Raw genomic sequence first — 13,980 nt, 5'->3', positions numbered from 1 at the left:
CTGTTGAATTTAGATTATAATGTTGTGTTTGGTTGGGGAATTTGAGAAAGGATTTGAAAAAGGAAATGGAAAAGATAGGTGAAATGTGAATAAATCCAACCAAACACAGCATAAATGCTTTTCTAGAAAAAATTTTGGGCTTAAATTATGGTGCCGCCTTATGCTTTTTATAATCTTTATTAGTTATATCAAAGGTATAATTGATTTATTAGCCATATCATGGGTTGCAAGTAATCCAAAAAAAGTAACACTCACTTTAGTCTCTGAATTATTAAATTCTTTACCTTGGTCCAAATTCCAAGCCCCCTCATATTTTTTGTGATGGAAAATATCATGTGGCTCAAGTTGACCTAGCCTGACCCATATCCATTGAAAATTTTCATTTTCTGTTGATACAAAGTTGATTTTTTAGATTGGGTGAGTTTAGGGATAGATTTGAAGTTTAGATTTGATTTTGAGATTTGGTTGAGTTTAGGTTTGGATTTATGGAAAAATTTAATTTTTTTTGGTCATGAAAATGGGAAACTTGTTAATTTTTCCATTTTGTTTTAGCTGATGAGAATTGGTAAATAATTTAGGTTTCAAAATGGGAGACAATTATTTGGGAAATTTACCTTATTATGCATTTTAGGCTCCGGAGAGAGGGACAAGTGATTGTCTACATAAGAATGAATTCTTGGTGGAGATGCCAACAATAGATGACAAAACTTGTTTGGAATTTTAGAAGGAAGGCCAGCAGGAAATTTGAAAGTATGGAGATCCAGTTCATATGACATCGAGGAGAAGGTTGTTCAACAAATAAGTTTATTGTGGAAAAAAAAAAAGAGAAACTGCGACCGCATGATTGGTTCTTATTTATTTTCAAAAAAATAAACATCGAGCACAATTTTAAGAATAAATTGTCTATTATTTTGAAAATAAATGTGATTTGATCATATGACATTTTGGAAAGTAAGTTAAAAGTTAGCTTTTTATTTTTTTGGCTCTTTTAAAAAAAACGTACAAAAAAGTAAAGAGGTGATATGATTGAAAAGAGATTAAAAGCTAAAAAAATTGATTTTAACTTCTTGCCAAAAAAGGCCAACTATGACAATTCGATTGACTTGATTTTTTTGTGTAAATGATCATTAAGATCACTTTACAAGATTAATAGTTTAGATTATTATTGTCTATTTTTTTGAAAATAAATAAGAACCAATCTTGTGCTTATGGTCTTTCGATTAATTTGTTTGTTTGTCTTTTTTTGTTTTGTTTTCATGGATAATATGCTCGAAGAGTCTTATAAGATGAACGAATTCAATTATCAATATGAATTTTGTGATAGAATCACTAATGCCCAATATCACAATCCAATTAGAAAACCCAACTAAAATCAAACTAGTTAATTTATTTTGGGAGAAATTACTATTCAAGTTTAATTTTGAAAATTTGTTACATATTCATGAAAAAATTTATACTTTTTTATTATTAATATTTATCATTTTTTGTAATTAATTTTTTCGGTCCTGTAATTTATCCTATAATTAAAATATATTTTTTAAAATAAATGCCTAAGTTTTTTAGACAAAATTATCCTTGATGCACTTGCATTATCCCCACCACCTATGACAATTTTTCGGTGACTATTGTTAGTTTTTTTTTTTTTTTTTTGAGGACAGACTATTGTTAGTTGACTAAACTGTTTTTCAGCAATCATTCTCATGATTTTTCGATGAAGTAAAATTTTGTTATGTTAAGTTTGGCAAAATTTTATTATTTTTAAAGTTAAATAAATTTCACTTCAATTGCCAGAATAGGTAGATTTTATTTTATTTTTTTTAAGTTATACAAACTAGGGGTGAGCAGCGGATATATCGATCCGCCAAAACCGACCAAACCGAACCGATCCGCCGCATTTTGAACAGATGCGTGATGACGAGCAGACGGTTGCGGATTGATTTTCTCCAATCCGCCAATTGGGCGGACGGATGACGGATCTGAGGTTCCTTTGGCCGCAACTGAACCGCCAAACCGCGAGCACCCTTAGTAATTTATAAGACTTTGTGTTTTCAATTTGTTTAAATATTTTGTTTGTGTTTTCAATTGAAAAAGAATTCAAATATTCTGTTGAAAAAAAGTTTTTAACTTGAATATATTTTTTGAATTGAAAAAAATAAACGTATTATTTATCTATATTTTTTGGTTTTTAAATCTAACTCTAAAAGTAATAAATAGAAAATATGATATATGGTGATTAGTTTTTATTTTCAAAAACATATATAAATGTAACAATACAGAGACATACAATCTCTACTATTGCTCTGTTCATGGTTTTGGTGGTTTGAATTATTTTTATATTTTAAGAACAACAGATGGTAATACTTTATGTGGATGAGGCATGCTGTGATTGTAATATGTGAATGAGGCATGCAGTGATTGTGATATTTTAAAGTTTCAAACTTTCTTTCTTTGGATGAGGCATGCAGTAATTGTAATACTTTTTTAAGTCATTGACTGTAATACTCTTTTTTTTTTGAGGAAGTGCATAAGTGAACTATGTTGAAAATTTATAAAATTTCAAACCGCCAGACCAATTCGCATCCATCCGCCAATTCGCTCAATCCGCATCCGCCGGATTGGTGGACAGATGCGGATTGAGTTTCTCCAATCCGCCAATTTGGCGAACGGATGGCGGATTGGAGGTTTCGTGGCCGCAACCGACCCACGCCCACCCCTAATACAAACGGAGCACTAGTGTAATTTAAAAAAATTGAGAGGAAATCAGTATTAAGTATAAACCAAGGATAAGTGTAATTTATCATAAAAAAATTTAATTTAAAAAAAACAAAAACAAAAACAGAGGGTGAATGGGATCGTATAGAAGCGTATAAACCAAACAACACTACCACGAATTTGTTTAATTGAAATTGATTCCATTAATTTGAATTTATCTGAATGATTTTTTTTTTTAAAAAGAGAGTTTGAAAGAGACTTGTGTGGGTAATTTTCTAACCACACTGCCCGCCTAGTAATCAGCTGGAGAGCACCGGCAGAATAGATGGCTTCAGTAAACCTGTAACAGAAATATAAGGCTCCGGTGGTGGCTCTTCCACCCGGGGGCACTCCGACGATCAAGTCAGTATATCTCTCAAAGATAATCAAGTGCTAAACTCACAAGCTTAAACATAAAACTGTGTACCTTAGACCCACGGGGGTGCCTCTCTTTTATAGTTAACTCAATCCTAGTCTCACTAGAAGCCTGACTTCTATGGACTCCAATTCAGTGCTTACTTTGGATTCCTCAAGAGATAAAAATAAACTCCCTAAAAGCTTTATCCTTATCTTAGCAAAGTCTTCTCTTTACTCTGGGATTCTTGCCCCTTATCCATTATTCGCTTATCTCGGATTCCAATATCTTCGGAGATAATCTCGACCTCGCCGAGATAACCTCGGCGTTACGACCAGGACACGTGGCACCTCGGCTGACACGTCGGCGTCACCTTGCCACGTGTTGGTATTCAGAAAATACATCCCCACAACTGCCCCATAGGTTCTATTACCTCGGCATTCTGAGGTGATGGAACCTATATCTGTATTGTCTTCTAGTACCTCGGCATAAGAACTCTTCGGCCGAGATCATTCATGTCAAGCCGATATGTCTTGTTTTCAAGAACAAGAACTCAAATGAACTTTTCCACGCGCATGAGCTGTCATGCATCACTTCTCAACCGTTTCCTGCACACGTTTCATCTTTATTGGCCCGTGCCTGTGACGCGCTTGTAAGCCGTCTTAATCTGTCTGCGCCGTCTGACGCATGCGGTTTTCCAGGCGCAATAAATGCCTTATTTTGCTGCCGTTTCACGTTTTCAACAAAGACACTATCTTTGCTTTTGTCTTTTCACTTTGCGCTTAAGTTCTTTTTCTTTTTTCTCTCTCTAAAACTTTTTCTCTCGAATCCGTCATTGTTTCAAGATCCAAGCTCTGCAACTTCATTCATCTCTCTGGTGAGGCTCTCGCTACTTTGTCACTACTGTAACTGTCGTCTGTCTTCGGCGAACCCCATTCCGGCTTCATTTTCTCTGGTAAGCCACTATTCCTTGTGTATTCATTTTTACTGATGTTCTTCTATCTTCTTGCTGCCATTACTGTTTTTGTTTAAACAGTTAATTCCGTGAATTATATTTATTGTTCACCACTTCTTGCATTTTCGCCACTGTTCTTGGCCCTGTAGTTCTTGTTTTCTTTATGCTTTTGAGAACCCCACTTCTGTTCTTCGTTTTGAAACTGCGTTCTGGTTTTTTGTTTCCTGTGTTGTTTTCTAGATCTCTGCCTTCAATTTTTCCTTTCAATCTTTGCCTTCATAGATTTAGGTTTGGGATTTGTCTATAGAACCTATCAATTCTTAGGAAAAAACTGAAACAATCCTTACCTGCATATACCTAGGGTTTCGCCGAGGTCCCGATAACCCCTTAAGAGCATCTTTTTTCTGAAACCTAGCCCTCTTAGGCCGACGTTATGGGTATGTGGAGACATAGGGTAGACACCCCGACCAAACTTGAGTACTTTAGGCAAGGGTTCTCCATTCCTGCTGATGTCCATCTGAGGCTGGCTGAAGATAACGACTCCATCATGCCCACAGATGATTTAATGCCCTTTTCCATAGTAGCTTTTACTGAGTGCGGACTCCGGCTCCCACTTAACATTCTCTTTCGCGAAATTCTTCACTTTTACAAGTTGAACCCTATGCAACTTGCCATAAACTCTTATCGAGTGATCAATGGCATCATAGTTTTAGCTAGGCAGGAGAACGCTAGGATCACCCTTGCCGACATTCAGTACTGTTATACTATGTGCCTCCTTAACCTGAAGGAAAAAGGCTACGTCTATTACCTCAAGCCGAGGTCCACTAAATTCAAAATCGTAGCCGACCTTCCTGACTCCAACAAGGGGGCTGGAGATGACTATCTTATTGCTTCGGGAAATTGGGAGTTTGGCGCAGACGAGGACGCCCATCTCTACCCTCTTCCCCGATCAGTTAAAGAGGGCAAGGGTAAGAGCCCAGTGTCAATACTTAGTTGTTTCTGTTCACGTCTTCAATATTTTATCTGTTTCTAATGTCTGTTTCTTCTTGCAGACGTTCGTAAGCCACCAAAAGACTTTCGCCAATCTTACGTTCCCAGCAAAGACTTAAAGAGGCTCCTAGATCTGCCAATCCAAAAGCGCAAGGCTCCACTGGTACTGAATTTTATTCCGACGTACAAGTCTACACTACCCGACGTCCCGAAAAGAAAGAAGAAGAGCTTATCTCCTCCCTCTGCTACTACTCTACAAACCACATCAACATCTCAGGCTGATTAAGGGTCAACCTTTGATCCAGCCGATCAATCATCAACTTCAGCCCCATACTTAATCCCAATACCAGAAAGAAAACGTCAGCGACGACTTGCCAAAACTGCTGAGATGGGTCGCCCGAAGCCTGTTGCCCAAGATCTCCTAGCCGACCTTCCTACGGACGTTGACGCTCAGCCAACACAAACCATGCCCCAACCAAAGCCGAAGAGAACCAAGAAAGCCCAGCCAAAGGCTAAAGTGACTCAGGTTGAATCTGAGGACACTTTACCTATATCCAAACTGGCTGAGAGTGGGAAGACCGCTTCGGTTCCCACAAAAAGGTCTGCTGAAACACAGCCATCAGAGTTCACTCAATCAAAGAAGCCGAGGTCATCGTCTGCGACGACCTCGGGTTCCAAAATACCAAGAGTCCCCTGGGTGCCTGAAATCACCCTGGAAGATAAGCCTGTTCTAGCCTGTGACAGTGCCGATGACATCAATGTCGGCGTGGCACTCAGTACTGCTGTTCTCATTCCTGGCGATCTTGAGCAGAATGCCAAGATGAGCGAGTACGAGAACTACGCCCTCATGCTCCAACGTTCTGTACAAGTAAGTTCCCCCATTTGGCAACTTGTCTTTCTGCCTCTTTTTCTATACTTGTAAACTTTGTGAAATAACTTTTTCCTTGGGTTCTTTCAGGCCATTCAACATGCCCATTCTCTCTCTATGCAAGCTTTTGAAATAAGGGAGAAGTTGGCCGATATGAGGCGGGAGGTTTCTGCCCTAAAAAAGGAAAACAAAACTTTTCTGACAAAGATGAAGAAGCTTGAAGACCAGGCTGAGGCTGCCACCAAAGCCCAAACCCTAGCCGAAGAAAAGGCCGAATTTGCCGAGGCTATTAAGAAGGTCGCCGAGGCCGAGAAGAGAGAGGCCGAGGACAAAAAGGCCCAAGCCGAAAAAGAATTTCAAGACGCCTTATCTACTAAAGACGCCAAAATCAAAGCGGCCGATGAAAAGGCCTATGCTCAAGGAATGGCCGACGTTACAGAGGAATACAACCTACAAGTTAGGCAGGCATGCAACAGGGGCTTCTCCCTTGGTTGGATGACCCTTGCAAAAAAACTTAATCTTCTTGAGAATTCACCACTACGCCAAGCCGACGCTATTCCTCTTCCATTTCCTCCACCTCTACCTCCAAGCCAAGCTGAAGATGAATCTGAGTCTGAATCTGAGGATGAGGATAAGGATGATGATGAGGCTTTGGTAAGGAAGCCCAAGGACGCTAGTGAGACCAAGTCTCCTCCTCAGGATGATCAAGTCCTAGACTTGACTCATGAGGAGGATGAGGAGGTTATCAAGGAGACCACTCCTGAGCAAGCATCATTTGATGTTCCTCCAGTCGATAGAAGTCTTGATCAAACACTTGCCGAAATTGATGCCGAGTTGGCGGCAGAAAAGATTGCCGAGGTGGTTCCACCAGAATCCTCCGAGGTTCCAGCCCATCCAGCTGTTGATGCTGAAGGAGCCTGACTCCAATGTCTTTCTTTGTTTTAACATTTTTACTTTTCTGTGTTCTGGACAATGTAAGCTTTCTTTTGTGGCCGATGTGCCTATCTCTATTACTGCCGATCAATTTGCTTTTGGTTAGGCCGTAGTGCCTTCTTTGTATGCAACTGCAACTGTTTTTCTTTGAATGCTTTAGTCTTTATTTTCTCTTGATTGCTTCTGCATGGTTCTATTCTTAGAATATTTGGCATGCCTTTCATACTTTGCCTCATTTGTGCAATCTTCTCGGGGTTAAAGACCTCGGGTATAGTAACTACAAGCTTTATTTCGGCAAGATACTGACCTGCAAACTTTTCATGAATTTCAACAAGTATACACTATTCAATGCTATCTTTGAAAACATTTCTCAAGTTATAACAAGTGCTTAAACAATGATCTACTTGTAAATTGCAACAAATTTCAACAAGTGTTTAAACAATATACTTAGCTTTTATTTCAACCTGTAAATTGCTGCAAATTTCAACAGATAATCATATGTCGGCTTAACGTCATCTTGTAATTTACTACAAATTTCAACAAGTGTTAAGCATCTTCTTTAGGTTTAACTAACCTGTAGATTGCTATAAGGGTTTAAGCAACGACCTCGGCTTCACTTCAACTTGTAAATTGCTACAAATTTTAACAAGTGAAGAGAAACAGTAATATCGACTTAACTGCAACTTGTAAATTGCTACAAATTTTAACAAGTGAAGATAAGGGATAATCTCAGCTTAACTTCAACTTGTAAATTGCTACAAATTTCAACAAGTGAAGATAAGGAATCAACTTAACTTCAACTTGTAAATTGCTACAAATTTCAACAAGTGAAGATAAGGAACCATCTCAGCTTAACTTCCAACTTGTAAATTGCTACAAATTTTAACAAGTGAAGATAAGGAACCATCTCAGCTTAACTTCCAATTTGTAAATTGCTACAAATTTCAACAAGTGAAGATAAGGAACCATCTCAGCTTAACTTCAACTTGTAAATTGCTACAAAATTCAACAAGTGAAGATAAGAAACCCTCTCAGCTTATTTTCAACTTGTAAATTGCTACAAATTTCAACAAGTGAAGATAAGAAACCATCTCAGCTTAACTTCAACTTGTAAATTGCTACAAATTTCAACAAGTGAAGATAAGGAAACATCTTGGCTTAACTTCCAACTTGTAAATTGCTACAAATTTCAACAAGTGAATTAAGTGTCTCTGTCTTCTCTCTGCCCCCAATGTGAACCTGAGTTCTACTTGGGTTCTCATTATTCATGTCTCCAAAAACATCAATATGTAACTTTATCAATCATATGTGTTTAAAGAAAAGGGAAAAGATTTTATTGATGACCTCGGCCAAAAATAATGTACATCTAATGATAGAAGAATTTTAAATTACAAGTGTTCCAAGGTCTTGGCAGTACTTTGCCCTCATTATCTTTAAGCCGATAAGCTCTATTGCCTAATACCGAAGTAATTCTGTAGGGTCCTTCCCAGTTTAGGCCAAGCTTGCCCTCTCTAGGATCCTTCTTGTTGCCGACGACCTTCTTCAGGACTACGTCGCCGCCTAGAAAATCTCTTGGATTGACCTTCTTGTTGTAAGCTCTAGCAAGCTGTTGCTAGTATACTGCGAACTGAATTGCAGCTTTTTCTCTTCGTTCTTCCAAAAGATCCAGATCTCGGGCTAAGAGTATGTCATTTGTCCCGTTCTCAACTCCCTGGGTTCGGATCCCTGGGATGCCGACTTCCAGTGGAATGACTGCTTCTGTGCCATAAGCCATGGCAAAGGGGGATTCCCCTGTTGATCTTCTCGGCGTAGTCCGATATGCCCAAAGCATGTTGGGCAATTCGTCTACCCACTTTCCCTTTGCTGTCTGTAGCCTCTTCTTTATCCCATCCAAAATTACTTTGTTGGATGCTTCTGCTTGCCCATTGCTTTGGGAAAAACTTGGTGTTGAAAAGTAATTCTTTATCTTGAATTTCGCGCAGAAGTTCTTGATGAGTTTGCTGTCAAACTGTGTTCCGTTGTCGGTAACTATTGCTCTTGGAATGCCAAATCTGGTGATGATGTTTCTCCATATAAAGTTCTTGACGTCCACATCTTGGATTTTGGCAAGAGGTTCTGCCTCTATCCACTTCGTAAAGTAATCTATTGCCACCAGCAAGTATTTTCTCTGCCCAGTTGCCTGGGGAAGTTGCCCAACAAGATCCATGTCCCATTGGGCAAACGACCAATGGCTGGATACTGGGTTTAGGTCAGCAGCTGGCTGATGTATCAAAGGTGCAAACTTTTGGCATTGTTCACACTTCTTCACGTAGGCTTCAGCATCCTTTTGCATGTAGGGCCACCAATACCCCTGGGTAATGGCCCCGTGGGCTAATGATCTGCCCCCAACATGGCTTCCACAACTTCCTTCATGAATTTCATATAGGAAATCTTCAACCTGCAAAGGGTGTACGCATCTTAAAAGGGTTCCAATGAAGGACCTTCTGTAGAGGTGTCCATCTGCTGTCAGACAGAACCTTGCCGATTTCAATTTGACTTTGTGTGCCTCCTTACGATCTTCTGGCAGCTTTCCTTCTTTCAGGAATGCAACAATTGCATCCATCCAGCTTGGCCCCAAGTCCACACACATTGCTTCCTGTTCTGTGCTCCTTGGTTCTATGCTCGGGCCCGACATATAGTCGATCATAATTGTCCTTGTTTTTCCAGTCTGCATTGAACTTGCTAGGTTAGCCAACGCGTCGGCGTGGGTGTTGTCATCTCGGCTAACTTGGAGTAGTCGACAGTTCTGAAATAAGGCTGCCAATCTGATGACCTCTTTTGCATATGCTGACATCCTTTCGTCTCTGGCTGCAAATTCTCCTGTTGACTAGTTAACAATAAGTTGTGAATCACAAAAAACTATTACCTCATCTGCTTCTACTGCTGCTGCCAGTTTTAGTCCTGCAATTAATGCTTCGTATTCCGCTTCATTGTTTGAGGCTTGGAACCCCAAACGGATGGGCTGTTCTATTATTTCTCCATCTGGAGATATCAGCAGTACTCCTGCCCCCGCTCCTTGTTGGTTCGAACTTCCATCGACAAACAGTCTGAATGAGTCGCCGATGTAGATGCTGCGTTTTTCCTTCTATTGCTCTTTTGCCTTAGGCTGGGATTCTCCTTGTTTGCTGGGACGATGCTCATCTTGGCTCAACGGAGCCCGATGTTCAATGGTTTCAGGGGTGAATTCTGCCACAAAGTCGGCCAAAACTTGGCCATTTATTGCTGTTCTGGGTCTAAACTCCAGGTCATACTGGCCCAAGGCAACTGCCCATCTTGCTATTCTTCCTGTTAAGTCTCCTTGTTGCAACAAGGACTTCAGTGGATGCTCTGTTAGGACCACAATCTTGTGCGCCTGAAAGTAATGGTTCAACTTCTTTGAAGCCATTACTAAGGTTAGCATTAATTTCTCCAGTGGTAGATACCTTACTTCTGCGTTGGCCAAGGTTTTGCTTACATAGTAAACAGCCTTTTGCTCCCCTTTTTCTTCTCGGATTAGCACTGCACTGACTGCGTGTTCTGAAACTGCCAAGTACAAAAACAGTTCTTCCCCTGGTTCTGGATTGGAAAGAACCGGAGTTGTGGTCAAGTACTTCTACAGGTCGGTCAAAGCGGCTTCGCATTCTTCTGTCCACAGAAAGTCTGTGGCTTTTTTCACCAGGTTGAAGAAGGGTCTGCACTTATCTGAGCTTCTGCTGATGAATCTGTTTAGTGCTGCGGCCCTTCCAGTAAGCATCTGAACCTGTTTTGCTAACGTCGGGCTCTTCAGCTCTAGGATGGCCTTGATTTGGTCTAGGCTGGCCTCAATGCCCTTTCTTGTTACCAGATACCCTACAAACTTACCTGATCCAACTCCAAATGCGCACTTTGATGCGTTGAGTCGGAGCCGGTATGTTTTGAGTATATCAAAGACCTCTTTTAGGTCGGCAAGATGACCCTTAGATTCCTTGGTCTTCACGACCATGTTATCGATGTAGACTTCTACCGTTTTGCCAATCAGGTGCTTGAACATCTTTGTTACTAACCTTTGGTAAGTTGCTCCTGCGTTTTTCAACCCAAAAGGCATTACCTTGTAACAGTACAGGCTTTTAGGGGTGATGAACGCGGTCTTCTTCTCGTCTGGAGGGTACATGGCAATCTGGTGGTACCCCCTGTATGCATCCAGAAAACTCATCATTTCACGCCCTGAAGTAGCATCTACTAGCTGGTCAATCTTGGGCAGAGGAAAGCTGTCTTTGGGGCAGGCTTTGTTGAGGCTGGTAAAGTCTACACAGACCCTCCATTTGCCGTTTTTCTTCTTCACCACTACTGTGTTGGATAGCCATGTCGGGTAGTGAACTTCTCGGATGGCCCTGGCCTCCAGAAGTCTGTCTACTTCTTCTTCTACTGCTTCGACGTGCATTAACGTCGATCTTCTGGCTGAATCACAGGTTTTGCAGACCTGTCGACATTCAATCTGTGGCAAGTGACCTCGGGGTCAATGCCAGGCATTTCGTAAGGTGTCCAGGCGAACACCTCAATGTTGGCTCTTAGAAAAGTTTCCAACTCTTTCTCCTCTTCTTCGGCTACGCCTGAACCGAGAAGAAAGAAGCGTTCTTCATCCTCATCCTGGACGAGGATTTTCTTTAGTGCCTCTTCGCACTTCTCAGCTAGTTCTTTGTCGACGTCTTCTAGGACTTCCACGTCCTCATCTTCAATTTCTGCCTTCTTTGGCTCTCGTACGCAGCAGGTAGACTTCATTGCTGCCATGGAACAATTTTTTGCCTACAGTTGATCTCCTCTGATTTCTTCAATCCCATGCTCTGTTGGGAACCGCAGTAGTTGATGCAACGTTGAGGGAACTACCCCCATTGCATGCAACCATGGCCTTCCCAAGATGATGTTATATGGTGAGGGTGTGTCAATCACCATAAATTCTGTCTTGATTTTCTTAGTACCAGCTTGTACTTCCACGCTTGCTGCGCCCAGTGGCCACGTTGGCGTTCCATTGAAGCCGACCATCGGGTTGCTGGATTGTTCCAGGTCGTCAGGATGAAGGCCCAGCTCCTTGTAACATCTGACATACATGATGTCGCAAGAGCTGCCTTGATCAATCAGGATGCGCCTCACTTGGTACTCCCCAACCTGGAGGGATACTACCAAGGCATCATTATGCGGATGCTGGACCATCTCCAGGTCGGCTTTAGTGAAGGTTATCATCGGTCCTTGGCATTCTTCAGGCCGAGGTCTTTTATGTCCGATCTGGTTCACGTGCTGCAGGTGTTTTACTCTTTGGGTTTCTCCCCGAATGTCGCTTTCGTTCACTTTTGAGTGAATTACATTAACTACCCTAGGTCCCCCTCCCTGTGGTTGCTGTGCTGGGGGAGGCGGGGCCGTTGGTGCTTGAGGCAATCTTGCCTGCTCTTCTCTTGTCCTGGCTTCGTCGACGAGGTCCCTGAGATGGCCTTGCCTTACTAGGTCTTCTAAGTGTGCTTTTAAGGCTCTGCAACCCTGAGTTGGGTGTCCTTCTTCATTGTGGTAAGCACAGCGCCTACCAACGTTTCTTTCCATAAATTCCCCTGGTGCTCTTGCCGGTGCCCTAAAATAGGGTTGGTTTCGTATTTGATCCAGGACTTTATGGATAGGGATTCGGAACACCGTCGTCACTGCCTGTTTACCTTTTAATTCTGTTTCTTGTTTGGTCGGCCCGTTGTTACCTCGGCCTCGCTTCGGCGAGCCGTTTCCCTTCTCTTGCTTTATCTTTTTGTTTCCCGACGTATCTTCCTCGGCTCTGGCGTACTTATCGATTCTTACCATGAGTTCTTCCATGCTTTTTGGCAATGTTTTGCCAAAGACTTTCGTAGTGGGCAGTCATCTTTCAGGCCGTTCTTGAAAGATACGACTGCCACTTCATGGTTGCATTCGAGTATTCGATTGAACACCTCGTAGTATCTCTTCGCGTAGGCCCTAAGGGCTTTTTCCTTGGTGATTCTTAAAGCCATCAGGGCGTCGACCTTTAAGGGGTGTAGTTTGTTCGTCACAAACCTGGCCACAAACATCTCGGCCAGGCCTTCCCACGTCTTTACGCTTCCCTTTGGTAGTTTATAGAATCAATCGAATGCAATTTCCCCAAAGGATGAGGGGAATACTTTGCAGAGCAACGGCTCGTTCCCACTATATAATGCCATTGAATTCAGGTATAGTCCAACATGAAAGTTGGGATCTGACTTACCATCATAAATTTGGAACCTCGGCATACTGAATCTCTTTGGCGCTTCAAATTTATCCAGTTCCACCGAGAATGGTGTTCTCGGCTTAACTGGGGAAATTACCTCGGCTTCAACATTTTGTTGCTTCCTTTTGAGGTAATCCCTCAAGTCTTCTTTACTCCTACCTGGAGCTCGGCTATCTCTGGACTTCAATCTTTTTGGCACACTACTTTCGGCCTCGTGGTGGGTCCGTTTCGATCTTTCCCCATGGGTTGTGTCAAAGCAGAGTGCTTGCCCTTGAACATGCCGATGTTCTTTGGGCTCCGGATCCTTCATGTGCTGAGGGGCTTCGGGGATTATTTTCCTTCATCCCTTCTGGGTATTAATTGCTGGCATCGGCGTATCTTGCAGCGGGTATGGTGGCTGTATAACATTGTTCTGCATCATGAAGTTGACCACTGACTGTAGGTCTGCCAACTTGTTCGCCAAGTCTTTTACTTCCTCATCCCTCCGTAGGCACCTATCCCTCCATACCTGGAGGTTATCTTCGTTATAGTACTTGCCTTGGTCTGTCTTCTTCGAAGTGTTGCCCCCCTGGCCGACGTCTTTCTCGATGTGGCCGTGGTCATGAGTTTCTGCATTGTGATTGTCTTCTTCAATATCAAGGTCAATTGGTCTGTCACTCTCAACAGGAGTGTCGCCCCCAATGTTTTCCTTCTGTCCGTTACTGGCCATCTATTCTTCTAAGATTCCCATAGACTGCGCCAAATTGTGTGGGTAATTTTCTGACCACACTTCCCGTCTAGTAATCAGCTGGAGAGCACCGGTAGAATAGATGGCTTCAGTAAACCTGTAACAGAAATATAAGGCTCTGGCGGTGGCTCTTCCACCTGGGGGCACTCCG

Source organism: Camellia sinensis, chromosome 12, assembly GCF_055761805.1.
Source record: "Camellia sinensis isolate YWXY chromosome 12, ASM5576180v1, whole genome shotgun sequence".
Classification (NCBI taxonomy): Eukaryota; Viridiplantae; Streptophyta; class Magnoliopsida; order Ericales; family Theaceae; genus Camellia; species Camellia sinensis.
This window is presented reverse-complemented; position numbering follows the sequence as displayed.